Source organism: Phyllobates terribilis, unplaced genomic scaffold, assembly GCF_046119375.1.
Source record: "Phyllobates terribilis strain yellow unplaced genomic scaffold, ASM4611937v1 Scaffold_4__5_contigs__length_816908805, whole genome shotgun sequence".
NCBI classification, from domain to species: domain Eukaryota; kingdom Metazoa; phylum Chordata; class Amphibia; order Anura; family Dendrobatidae; genus Phyllobates; species Phyllobates terribilis.
The window spans coordinates 49,447,717-49,461,550 of NW_027362764.1; positions in this window are offsets into that span (position 1 = coordinate 49,447,717).

Genomic DNA, 13,834 nt, shown 5'->3' on the forward strand with positions numbered 1-13,834 from the left:
ACACTGGAGGAACAGAACTATAACACTGACACTGGAGGAGCAGAACTATAACACTGACACTGGGGGAACAGAACTATAACACTGACACTGGGGGAACAGAACTGTAACACTGACACTGGGGGAACAGAACTATGACACTGACACTGGGGAAACAGAACTATGACACTGACACTGGAGGAACAGAACTATAACACTGACTCTGGTGGAACAGAACTATAACACCGACACTGGGGGAACAGAACTATGACACTGACACTGGAGGAACAGAACTATAACACTGACACTGGGGGAACATAACTATGACACTGACACTGGAGGAACAGAACTATGACACCGACACTTGGGGAACAGAACTATGACACCTATACTGGGGGAACAGAACTATGACACTGACACTGGGGGAACAGAACTATAACACTGACACTGGGGGAACAGAACTATGACACTGACACTGGGGGAACAGAACTATAACACCGACACTGGAGGAACAGAACTATAACACTGACACTGGGGGAACAGAACTATAACACCGACACTGGAGGAACAGAACTATAACACTGAAACTGGGGGAACAGAACTATGACACCTATACTGGGGGAACAGAACTATGACACTGACACTGGGGGAACAGAACTATGACACTGACACTGGGGGAACAGAACTATGACACTGACACTGGGGGAACAGAATTATGACACTGACACTGGAGGAACAGAACTATAACACTGACACTGGGGGAACAGAACTATAACGCCGACACTGGGGGAACAGAACTATAACACCGACACTGGAGGAACAGAACTATAACACTGACACTGGGGGAACAGAACTATAACACCGACACTGGGGGAACAGAACTATGACACCTATACTGGGGGAACAGAACTATGACACTGACACTGGGGGAACAGAACTATGACACTGACACTGGAGGAACAGAACTATAACACTGACACTGGGGGAACAGAACTATAACACTGACACTGGAAGACAAGAACTATAACACTGACACTGGAGGAACAGAACTATAACACTGACACTGGGGGAACAGAACTATGACACCTATACTGGGGGAACAGAACTATGACACCGACACTGGGGGAACAGAACTATGACACTGACACTGGGGGAACAGAACTATGACACCTATACTGGGGGAACAGAACTATGACACTGACACTGGAGGAACAGAACTATGACACCGACACTGGGGGAACAGAACTATGACACTGACACTGGGGGAACATAACTATGACACCGACACTGGGGGAAGAGAACTATAACACCGACACTGAAGGAACAGAACTATAACACTGACACTGGGGGAACAGAACTATAAAACCGACAGTGGAGGAACAGAACTATAACACCGACACTGGAGGAACAGAGCTATAACACTGACACTGGGGGAACAGAACTATGACACCGACACTGGGGGAACAGAACTATGACACCGACACTGGGGGAACAGAACTATAACACTGACACTGGAGGAACAGAACTATAACACCGACACTGGAGGAACAGAACTATAACACTGACACTGGGGGAACAGAACTATAACACCGACACTGGAGGAACAGAACTATAACACTGACACTGGGGGAACAGAACTATAACACCGACACTGGAAGACCAGAACTATAACACTGACACTGGAGGAACAGAACTATAACACTGACACTGGGGGAACAGAACTATAACACCGACACTGGAGGAACAGAACTATAACACTGACACTGGAGGAACAGAACTATAACACTGACACTGGAAGACCAGAACTACAACACCGACACTGGAGGAACAGAACTATAACACTGACACTGGGGGAACAGAACTATAACACCGACACTGGAAGACCAGAACTATAACACTGACACTGGAGGAACAGAACTATAACACTGACACTGGAGGAACAGAACTATAACACCGACACTGGGGGAACAGAACTATGACACCGACACTGGGGGAACAGAACTATAACACTGACACTGGAGGAACAGAACTATAACACTGACACTGGAGGAACAGAACCATGACACTGACACTGGGGGAACAGAACTATGACACCGACACTGGGGGAACAGAACTATAACACTGACACTGGAGGAACAGAACTATAACACTGACACTGGAGGAACAGAACCATGACACTGACACTGGGGGAACAGAACTATGACACTGACACTGGGGGAACAGAACCATGACACTGACACTGGGGGAACAGAACTATGACACCGACACTGGAAGACCAGAACTATAACACCGACACTGGAAGACCAGAACTATAACACTGACACTGGAGGAACAGAACTATAACACTGACACTGGAGGAACAGAACTATGACACTGACACTGGGGGAACAGAACTATGACACCTATACTGGGGGAACAGAACTATGACACTGACACTGGAGGAACAGAACTATAACACCGACACTGGGGGAACAGAACTATGACACTGACACTGGAGGAGCAGAACTATAACACTGACACTGGGGGAACAGAACTATAACACTGACACTGGGGGAACAGAACTATGACACCGACTCTGGGGGAACAGAACTATAACACTGACACTGGGGGAACAGAACTATAACACCGACACTGGAGGAACAGAACTAAAACACTGACACTGGGGGAACAGAACTATAACACTGACACTGGGGGAACAGAACTAAAACACCGACACTGGAAGACCAGAGCTATAACACTGACACTGGGGGAACAGAGCTATAACACCGACACTGGGGAAACAGAACTATGACACTGACACTGGGGAAACAGAACTATGACACTGACACTGGGGGAACAGAACTAAGACACCGACACTGGAGGAACAGAACTATAACACTGACACTGGAGGAGCAGAACTATAACACTGACACTGGGGGAACAGAACTATAACACTGACACTGGAAGACCAGAACTATAACACTGACTCTGGGGGAACAGAACTATAACACTGACACTGGGGGAACAGAACTATGACACTGACACTGGGGAAACAGAACTATGACACTGACACTGGGGAAACAGAACTATGACACTGACACTGGAGGAACAGAACTATAACACTGACTCTGGTGGAACAGAACTATAACACCGACACTGGGGGAACAGAACTATGACACTGACACTGGAGGAACAGAACTATAACACTGACACTGGGGGAACATAACTATGACACTGACACTGGAGGAACAGAACTATGACACCGACACTTGGGGAACAGAACTATGACACCTATACTGGGGGAACAGAACTATGACACTGACACTGGGGGAACAGAACTATAACACTGACACTGGGGGAACAGAACTATGACACTGACACTGGGGGAACAGAACTATAACACCGACACTGGAGGAACAGAACTATAACACTGACACTGGGGGAACAGAACTATAACACCGACACTGGAGGAACAGAACTATAACACTGACACTGGGGGAACAGAACTATGACACCTATACTGGGGGAACAGAACTATGACACTGACACTGGGGGAACAGAACTATGACACTGACACTGGGGGAACAGAACTATGACACTGACACTGGGGGAACAGAACTATGACACTGACACTGGAGGAACAGAACTATAACACTGACACTGGGGGAACAGAACTATAACACTGACACTGGAGGAACAGAACTATAACACCGACACTGGAGGAACAGAACTATAACACTGACACTGGGGGAACAGAACTATGACACCTATACTGGGGGAACAGAACTATGACACTGACACTGGGGGAACAGAAGTATGACACTGACACTGGAGGAACAGAACTATAACACTGACACTGGGGGAACAGAACTATAACACTGACACTGGGGGAACAGAACTATAACACCGACACTGGAGGAACAGAACTATAACACTGACACTGGGGGAACAGAACTATGACACCTATACTGGGGGAACAGAACTATGACACTGACACTGGGGGAACAGGACTATGACACTGACACTGGAGGAACAGAACTATGACACCGACACTGGGGGAACAGAACTATAACACTGACACTGGAGGAACAGAACTATGACACCGACACTGGGGGAACAGAACTATGACACTGACACTGGAGGAACAGAACTATGACACTGACACTGGGGGAACAGAACTATAACACTGACACTGTTGGAACAGAGCTATAATACTGACACTGGGGGAACAGAACTATGACACCTATACTGGGGGAACAGAACTATAACACCGACACTGGAGGAACAGAACTATAACACTGACACTGGAGGAACAGAACTATGACACCTATACTGGGGGAACAGAACTATGACACTGACACTGGAGGAACAGAACTATGACACCGACACTGGGGGAACAGAACTATAACACTGACACTGGAGGAACAGAACTATGACACCGACACTGGGGGAACAGAACTATGACACTGACACTGGAGGAACAGAACTATAACACCGACACTGGAGGAACAGAACTATAACACTGACACTGGGGGAACAGAGCTATAACACTGACACTGGGGGAACAGAACTATGACACCTATACTGGGGGAACAGAACTATGACACTGACACTGGGGGAACAGAACTATGACACCGACACTGGGGGAACAGAACTATGACACCTATACTGGGGGAACAGAACTATGACACTGACACTGGGGGAACAGAACTATAACACCGACACTGGGGGAACAGAACTATGACACCAACACTGGAGGAACAGAACTATGACACCGACACTGGGGGAACAGAACTATGACACCTATACTGGGGGAACAGAACTATGACACCGACACTGGAGGAACAGAACTATAACACTGACACTGGGGGAACAGAGCTATAACACTGACACTGGGGGAAGAGAACTATAACACTGACACTGGGGGAACAGAGCTATAACACTGACACTGGGGGAACAGAACTATGACACCTATACTGGGGGAACAGAACTATGACACCGACACTGGGGGAAGAGAACTTTAACACTGACACTGGAGGAACAGAACTATAACACTGACACTGGGGGAACAGAGCTATAACACTGACACTGGGGGAACAGAGCTATAACACTGACACTGGGGGAACAGAACTATGACACTGACACTGGAGGAACAGAACTATGACACCGACACTGGGGGAACAGAACTATAACACCGACACTGGGGGAACAGAGCTATAACACTGACACTAGAGGAGCAGAACTATGACACTGACACTGGGGGAACAGAACTTTAACACTGACACTGGGGGAACAGAACTATGACACTGACACTGGGGGAACAGAACTATGACACTGACACTGGGGGAACAGAACTATAACACCGACACTGGAGGAACAGAACTATGACACTGACACTGGAGGAACAGAACTATGACACCTATACTGGGGGAACAGAACTATGACACTGACACTGGGGGAACAGAACTATGACATCGACACTGGGGGAACAGAACTATGACACTGACACTGGGGGAACAGAACTATGACACCTATACTGGGGGAACAGAACTATGACACTGACACTGGGGGAACAGAACTATAACACCGACACTGGGGGAACAGAACTATGACACCGACACTGGAGGAACAGAACTATGACACTGACACTGGAGGAACAGAACTATAACACTGACACTGGGGAAACAGAGCTATAACACTGACACTGGGGGAACAGAACTATGACACTGACACTGGAGGAACAGAACTATGACACTGACACTGGAGGAGCAGAACTATGACACCGACACTGGGGGAACAGAATTATGACACCGACACTGGAGGAACAGAACTATAACACTGACACTGGGGGAACAGAGCTATAACACTGACACTGGGGGAACAGAACTATGACACCTATACTGGGGGAACAGAACTATGACACTGACAGTGGGGGAACAGAACTATAACACCGACACTGGAGGAGCAGAACTATGACACCGACACTGGGGGAACAGAACTATGACACCGACACTGGGGGAACAGAACTATGACACTGACACTGGGGGAACAGAACTATGACACCTATACTGGGGGAACAGAACTATGACACTGACACTGGGGGAACAGAACTATAACACTGACACTGGGGGAACAGAACTATGACACCTATACTGGGGGAACAGAACTATGACACCGACACTGGGGGAACAGAACTATGACACTGACACTGGGGGAACAGAACTATAACACTGACACTGGGGGAACAGAACTATAACACCGACACTGGAGGAACAGAACTATAACACTGACACTGGGGGAACAGAACTATAACACCGACACTGGAGGAACAGAACTATAACACCGACACTGGAAGACCAGAACTATAACACCGACACTGGGGGAACAGAACTTTAACACTGACACTGAAGGAACAGAACTATGACACTGACACTGGGGGAACAGAACTATAACACTGACTCTGGGGGAACAGAACTATAACACCGACACTGGGGGAACAGAACTATGACACCAACACTGGAGGAACAGAACTATGACACCGACACTGGAGGAACAGAACTATAACACTGACACTGGAAGACCAGAACTATAACACTGACACTGGAGGAACAGAACTATAACACTGACACTGGAGGAACAGAACTATAACACTGACACTGGAAGACCAGAACTATAACACCGACACTGGAGGAACAGAACTATAACACTGACACTGGGGGAACAGAACTATAACACTGACACTGGAGGAACAGAACTATGACACCGACACTGGAGGAACAGAACTATAACACTGACACTGGGGGAACAGAGCTATAACAATGACACTGGAGGAACAGAACTACAACACTGACACTGGGGGAACAGAGCTATAACAATGACACTGGAGGAACAGAACTATAACACTGACACTGGAAGACCAGAACTATAACACCGACACTGGAGGAACAGAACTATAACACTGACACTGGAAGACCAGAACTATAACACTGACACTGGAGGAACAGAACTATGACACCGACACTGGAGGAACAGAACTATAACACTGACACTGGGGGAACAGAGCTATAACAATGACACTGGAGGAACAGAACTATAACACTGACACTGGGGGAACAGAACTATGACACTGACACTGGGGGAACAGAACTATAACACTGACACTGGAGGAACAGAACTATAACACTGACACTGGGGGAACAGAACTATAACACTGACACTGGAGGAGCAGAACTATGACACCAACACTGGAGGAACAGAACTATGACACCGACACTGGAGGAACAGAACTATAACACTGACACTGGGGGAACAGGACTATAACACCGACACTGGAGGAACAGAACTATGACACTGACACTGAAGGAACAGAACTATAACACTGACACTGGGGGAACAGAACTATAACACTGACACTGGAGGAACAGAACTATAACACTGACACTGGGGGAACAGAACTATAACACTGACACTGGGGGAACAGAACTATAACACTGACACTGGGGGAACAGAACTATAACACTGACACTGGAGGAACAGAACTATAACACTGACACTGGGGGAACAGAACTATAACACTGACACTGAAGGAACAGAACTATAACACTGACACTGGAAGACCAGAACTATAACACCGAAACTGGAAGACCAGAACTATAACACTGACACTGGAGGAACAGAACTATAACACTGACACTGGAGGAACAGAACTATAATACTGACTCTGGGGGAACAGAGCTATAACACTGACACTGGGGGAACAGAACTATGACACTGACACTGGAGGAACAGAACTATAACACTGACACTGGGGGAACAGAACTATAACACTGACACTGGAGGAACAGAACTATAATACTGACTCTGGGGGAACAGAGCTATAACACCGACACTGGGGGAACAGAACTATAACACTGACACTGGAGGAACAGAACTATGACACCGACACTGGGGGAACAGAACTATGACACCTATACTGGGGGAACAGAACTATGACACTGACACTGGAGGAACAGAACTATAACACTGACACTGGGGAAAGAGAACTATGACACTGACACTGGAGGAACAGAACTATAACACTGACACTGGGGGAACAGAACTATGACACTGACACTGGAGGAACAGAACTATAACACTGACACTGGGGGAACAGAACTATAACACTGACACTGGAGGAACAGAACTATGACACCGACACTGGGGGAACAGAACTATGACACCGACACTGGGGGAACAGAACTATGACACCGACACTGGAGGAACGGAACTATAACACCGACACTGGAAGACCAGAACTATGACACCGACACTGGGGGAACAGAACTATAACACTGACACTGGGGGAACAGAACTATAACACTGACACTGGGGGAACAGAACTATAACACTGACACTGAGGGAACAGAACGATGACACTGACACTGGAGGAACAGAACTATAACACTGACACTGGGGGAACAGAACTATAACACTGACACTGGGGGAACAGAACTATAACACTGACACTGAGGGAACAGAACGATGACACTGACACTGGGGGAACAGAACTATAACACTGACACTGGGGAAACAGAACTATGACACTGACACTGGGGGAACAGAACTATAACACTGACACTGGGGGAACAGAACTATGACACCGACACTGGGGGAACAGAACTATAACACCGACACTGAGGGAACAGAACGATAACACTGACACTGGAGGAACAGAACTATGACACTGACACTGGGGGAACAGAACTATAACACCGACACTGGAGGAACAGAACTATGACACCAACACTGGAGGAACAGAACTATAACACTGACACTGGGGGAACAGAACTATGACACCGACACTGGGGGAACAGAACTATGACACTGACACTGGGGGAACAGAACTATAACACTGACACTGAGGGAACAGAACTATAACACTGACACTGGGGGAACAGAACTATAACACTGACACTGAGGGAACAGAACTATGACACCGACACTGGGGGAACAGAACTATGACACCTATACTGGGGGAACAGAACTATGACACCGACACTGGGGGAACAGAACTATGACACTGACACTGGGGGAACAGAACTATAACACTGACACTGGGGGAACAGAACTATGACACCAACACTGGAGGAACAGAACTATGACACCGACACTGAGGGAACAGAACGATAACACTGACACTGGAGGAACAGAACTATGACACTGACACTGAGGGAACAGAACGATAACACTGACACTGGAGGAACAGAACTATGACACTGACACTGGGGGAACAGAACTATAACACTGACACTGGGGGAACAGAACTATGACACCAACACTGGAGGAACAGAACTATGACACCGACACTGAGGGAACAGAACGATAACACTGACACTGGAGGAACAGAACTATGACACTGACACTGGGGGAACAGAACTATAACACTGACACTGGGGGAACAGAACTATGACACCGACACTGGGGGAACAGAACTATGACACCGACACTGGGGGAACAGAAATATGACACCGACACTGGGGGAACAGAACTATGACACTGACACTGGGGGAACAGAACTATAACACTGACACTGAGGGAACAGAACTATAACACTGACACTGGGGGAACAGAACTATGACACCTATACTGGGGGAACAGAACTATGACACCGACACTGGGGGAACAGAACTATGACACTGACACTGGGGGAACAGAACTATGACACCGACACTGGGGGAACAGAACTATGACACCGACACTGGGGGAACAGAACTATGACACCGACACTGGGGGAACAGAACTATGACACTGACACTGGGGGAACAGAACTATAACACTGACACTACGGGAACAGAACTATGACCCTGACACTGAGGGAACAGAACTATAACACTGACACTGAAGGAACAGAACTATAACACTGACACTGAAGGAACAGAACTATGACACTGACACTGAGGGAACAGAACTATGACACTGACACTGGGGGAACAGAACTATGACACTGACACTGGAGGAACAGAACTATAACACTGACACTGAAGGAACAGAACTATGACACTGACACTGGGGGAACAGAACTATGACACTGACACTGGAGGAACAGAACTATAACACTGACACTACGGGAACAGAACTATGACACTGACACTGAGGGAACAGAACTATAACACTGACACTGAAGGAACAGAACTATGACACCGACTCTGGGGGAACAGAACTATAACACTGACACTGGAGGAACAGAACTATAACACTGACACTGGGGGAACAGAACTATAACACCGACACTGGGGGAACAGAACTATAACACTGACACTGGGGGAACAGAACTATGACACTGACACTGGAGGAACAGAACTATGACACTGACACTGGGGGAACAGAACTATAACACTGACACTGGAGGAACAGAACTATAACACTGACACTGGAGGAACAGAACTATAACACTGACACTGGAGGAACAGAACTATGACACTGACACTGGAGGAACAGAACTATAACACTGACACTGGAGGAACAGAACTATAACACTGACACTGGGGGAACAGAACTATAACACCGACACTGGGGGAACAGAACTATAACACTGACACTGGAGGAACAGAACTATAACACTGACACTGGAGGAACAGAACTATAACACTGACACTGGGGGAACAGAACTATAACACTGACACTGGGGGAACAGAACTATGACACTGACACTGGAGGAACAGAACTATAACACTGACACTGGAGGAACAGAACTATAACACTGACACTGGGGGAACAGAACTATAACACTGACACTGGGGGAACACAACTATAACACCGACACTGGGGGAACAGAACTATGACACTGACACTGGAGGAACAGAACTATAACACTGACACTGGAGGAACAGAACTATAACACTGACACTGGAAGACCAGAACTATAACACTGACACTGGGGGAACAGAACTATAACACCGAAACTGGAAGACCAGAACTATAACACTGACACTGGAGGAACAGAACTATAACACTGACACTGGGGGAACAGAACTATAACACCGACACTGGGGGAACAGAACTATAACACTGACACTGGAGGAACAGAACTATAACACTGACACTGGAGGAACAGAACTATAACACTGACACTGGGGGAACAGAACTATAACACTGACACTGGGGGAACAGAACTATGACACTGACACTGGAGGAACAGAACTATAACACTGACACTGGAGGAACAGAACTATAACACTGACACTGGGGGAACAGAACTATAACACTGACACTGGGGGAACAGAACTATAACACCGAAACTGGAAGACCAGAACTATAACACTGACACTGGAGGAACAGAACTATAACACTGACACTGGGGGAACAGAACTATAACACTGACACTGGAAGACCAGAACTATAACACTGACACTGGAGGAACAGAACTATAACACTGACACTGGGGGAACAGAACTATAACACTGACACTGGAAGACCAGAACTATAACACTGACACTGGAGGAACAGAACTATAACACTGACACTGGGGGAACAGAACTATAACACCGAAACTGGAAGACCAGAACTATAACACTGACACTGGAAGACCAGAACCATGACACTGACACTGGAGGAACAGAACTATAACACCGACACTGGGGGAACAGAACTATAACACTGACACTGGGGGAAAAGAACTATAACACTGACACTGGGGGAACAGAACTATAACACTGACACTGGAGGAACAGAACTATAACACTGACACTGGGGGAACAGAACTATAACACTGACACTGGGGGAACAGAACTATAACACTGACACTGGGGGAACAGAACTATAACACCGACTCTGGGGGAACAGAACTATAACACTGACACTGGGGGAACAGAACTATAACACTGACACTGGGGGAACAGAACTATAACACCGACTCTGGGGGAACAGAACTATAACACTGACACTGGGGGAACAGAACTATAACACTGACACTGGAGGAACAGAACTATAACACTGACACTGGGGGAACAGAACTATAACACTGACACTGGAGGAACAGAACTATAACACTGACACTGGGGGAACAGAACTATAACACTGACACTCGGGGAACAGAACTATAACACTGACACTGGGGGAACAGAACTATAACACCGACACTGGAGGAACAGAACTATAACACTGACACTGGGGGAACAGAGCTATAACACTGACACTGGGGGAACAGAACTATGACACTGACACTGGGGGAACAGAACTATAACACTGTCTCTGGGGGAACAGAACTATAACACCGACACTGGGGGAACAGAACTATAACACTGACTCTGGGGGAACAGAACTATAACACCGACACTGGAGGAACAGAACTATGACACCGACTCTGGGGGAACAGAACTATAACACTGACACTGGGGGAACAGAGCTATAACACTGACACTGGGGGAACAGAACTATAACACTGACACTGGAGGAACAGAACTATAACACCGACACTGGAAGACCAGAGCTATAACACTGACACTGGAGGAACAGAACTATAACACTGACACTGAAGGAACAGAACTATAACACTGACACTGGGGGAACAGAACTATAACACCGACACTGGAAGACCAGAGCTATAACACTGACACTGGAGGAACAGAACTATAACACTGACACTGAAGGAACAGAACTATAACACTGACACTGGGGGAACAGAACTATAACACTGACACTGGAGGAACAGAACTATAACACCGACACTGGAAGACCAGAGCTATAACACTGACACTGGAGGAACAGAACTATAACACTGACACTGGGGGAACAGAACTATAACACCGACACTGGAGGAACAGAACTATGACACCGACTCTGGGGGAACAGAACTATAACACTGACACTGGGGGAACAGAACTATAACACCGACACTGGAAGACCAGAGCTATAACACTGACACTGGAAGACCAGAACTATAACACCGACACTGGGGGAACAGAACTATAACACCGACACTGGGGGAACAGAACTATAACACTGACACTGGAAGACCAGAACTATAACACCGACACTGGGGGAACAGAACTATAACACTGACACTGGGGGAACAGAACTATAACACTGACACTGGAAGACCAGAACTATAACACTGACACTGGGGGAACAGAGCTATGACACTGACTCTGGGGGAACAGAGCTATAACACTGACTCTGGGGGAACAGAACTATAACACTGACACTGGGGGAACAGAACTATGACACTGACTCTGGGGGAACAGAGCTATAACACTGACTCTGGGGGAACAGAACTATAACACTGACACTGGGGGAACAGAACTATAACACTGACTCTGGGGGAACAGAGCTATAACACTGACACTGGGGGAACAGAACTATGACACCGACACTGGGGGAACAGAACTATAACACCGACACTGGGGGAACAGAACTATAACACTGACACTGGAAGACCAGAACTATAACACCGACACTGGGGGAACAGAGCTATAACACTGACTCTGGGGGAACAGAACTATAACACTGACACTGGGGGAACAGAACTATGACACTGACTCTGGGGGAACAGAGCTATAACACTGACTCTGGGGGAACAGAACTATAACACTGACACTGGGGGAACAGAACTATAACACTGACTCTGGGGGAACAGAGCTATAACACTGACACTGGAGGAACAGAACTATAACACTGACACTGGGGGAACAGAACTATAACACCGACACTGGGGGAACAGAACTATAACACTGACACTGGAAGACCAGAACTATAACACCGACACTGGGGGAACAGAGCTATAACACTGACTCTGGGGGAACAGAACTATAACACTGACACTGGGGGAACAGAACTATGACACTGACTCTGGGGGAACAGAGCTATAACACTGACTCTGGGGGAACAGAACTATAACACTGAC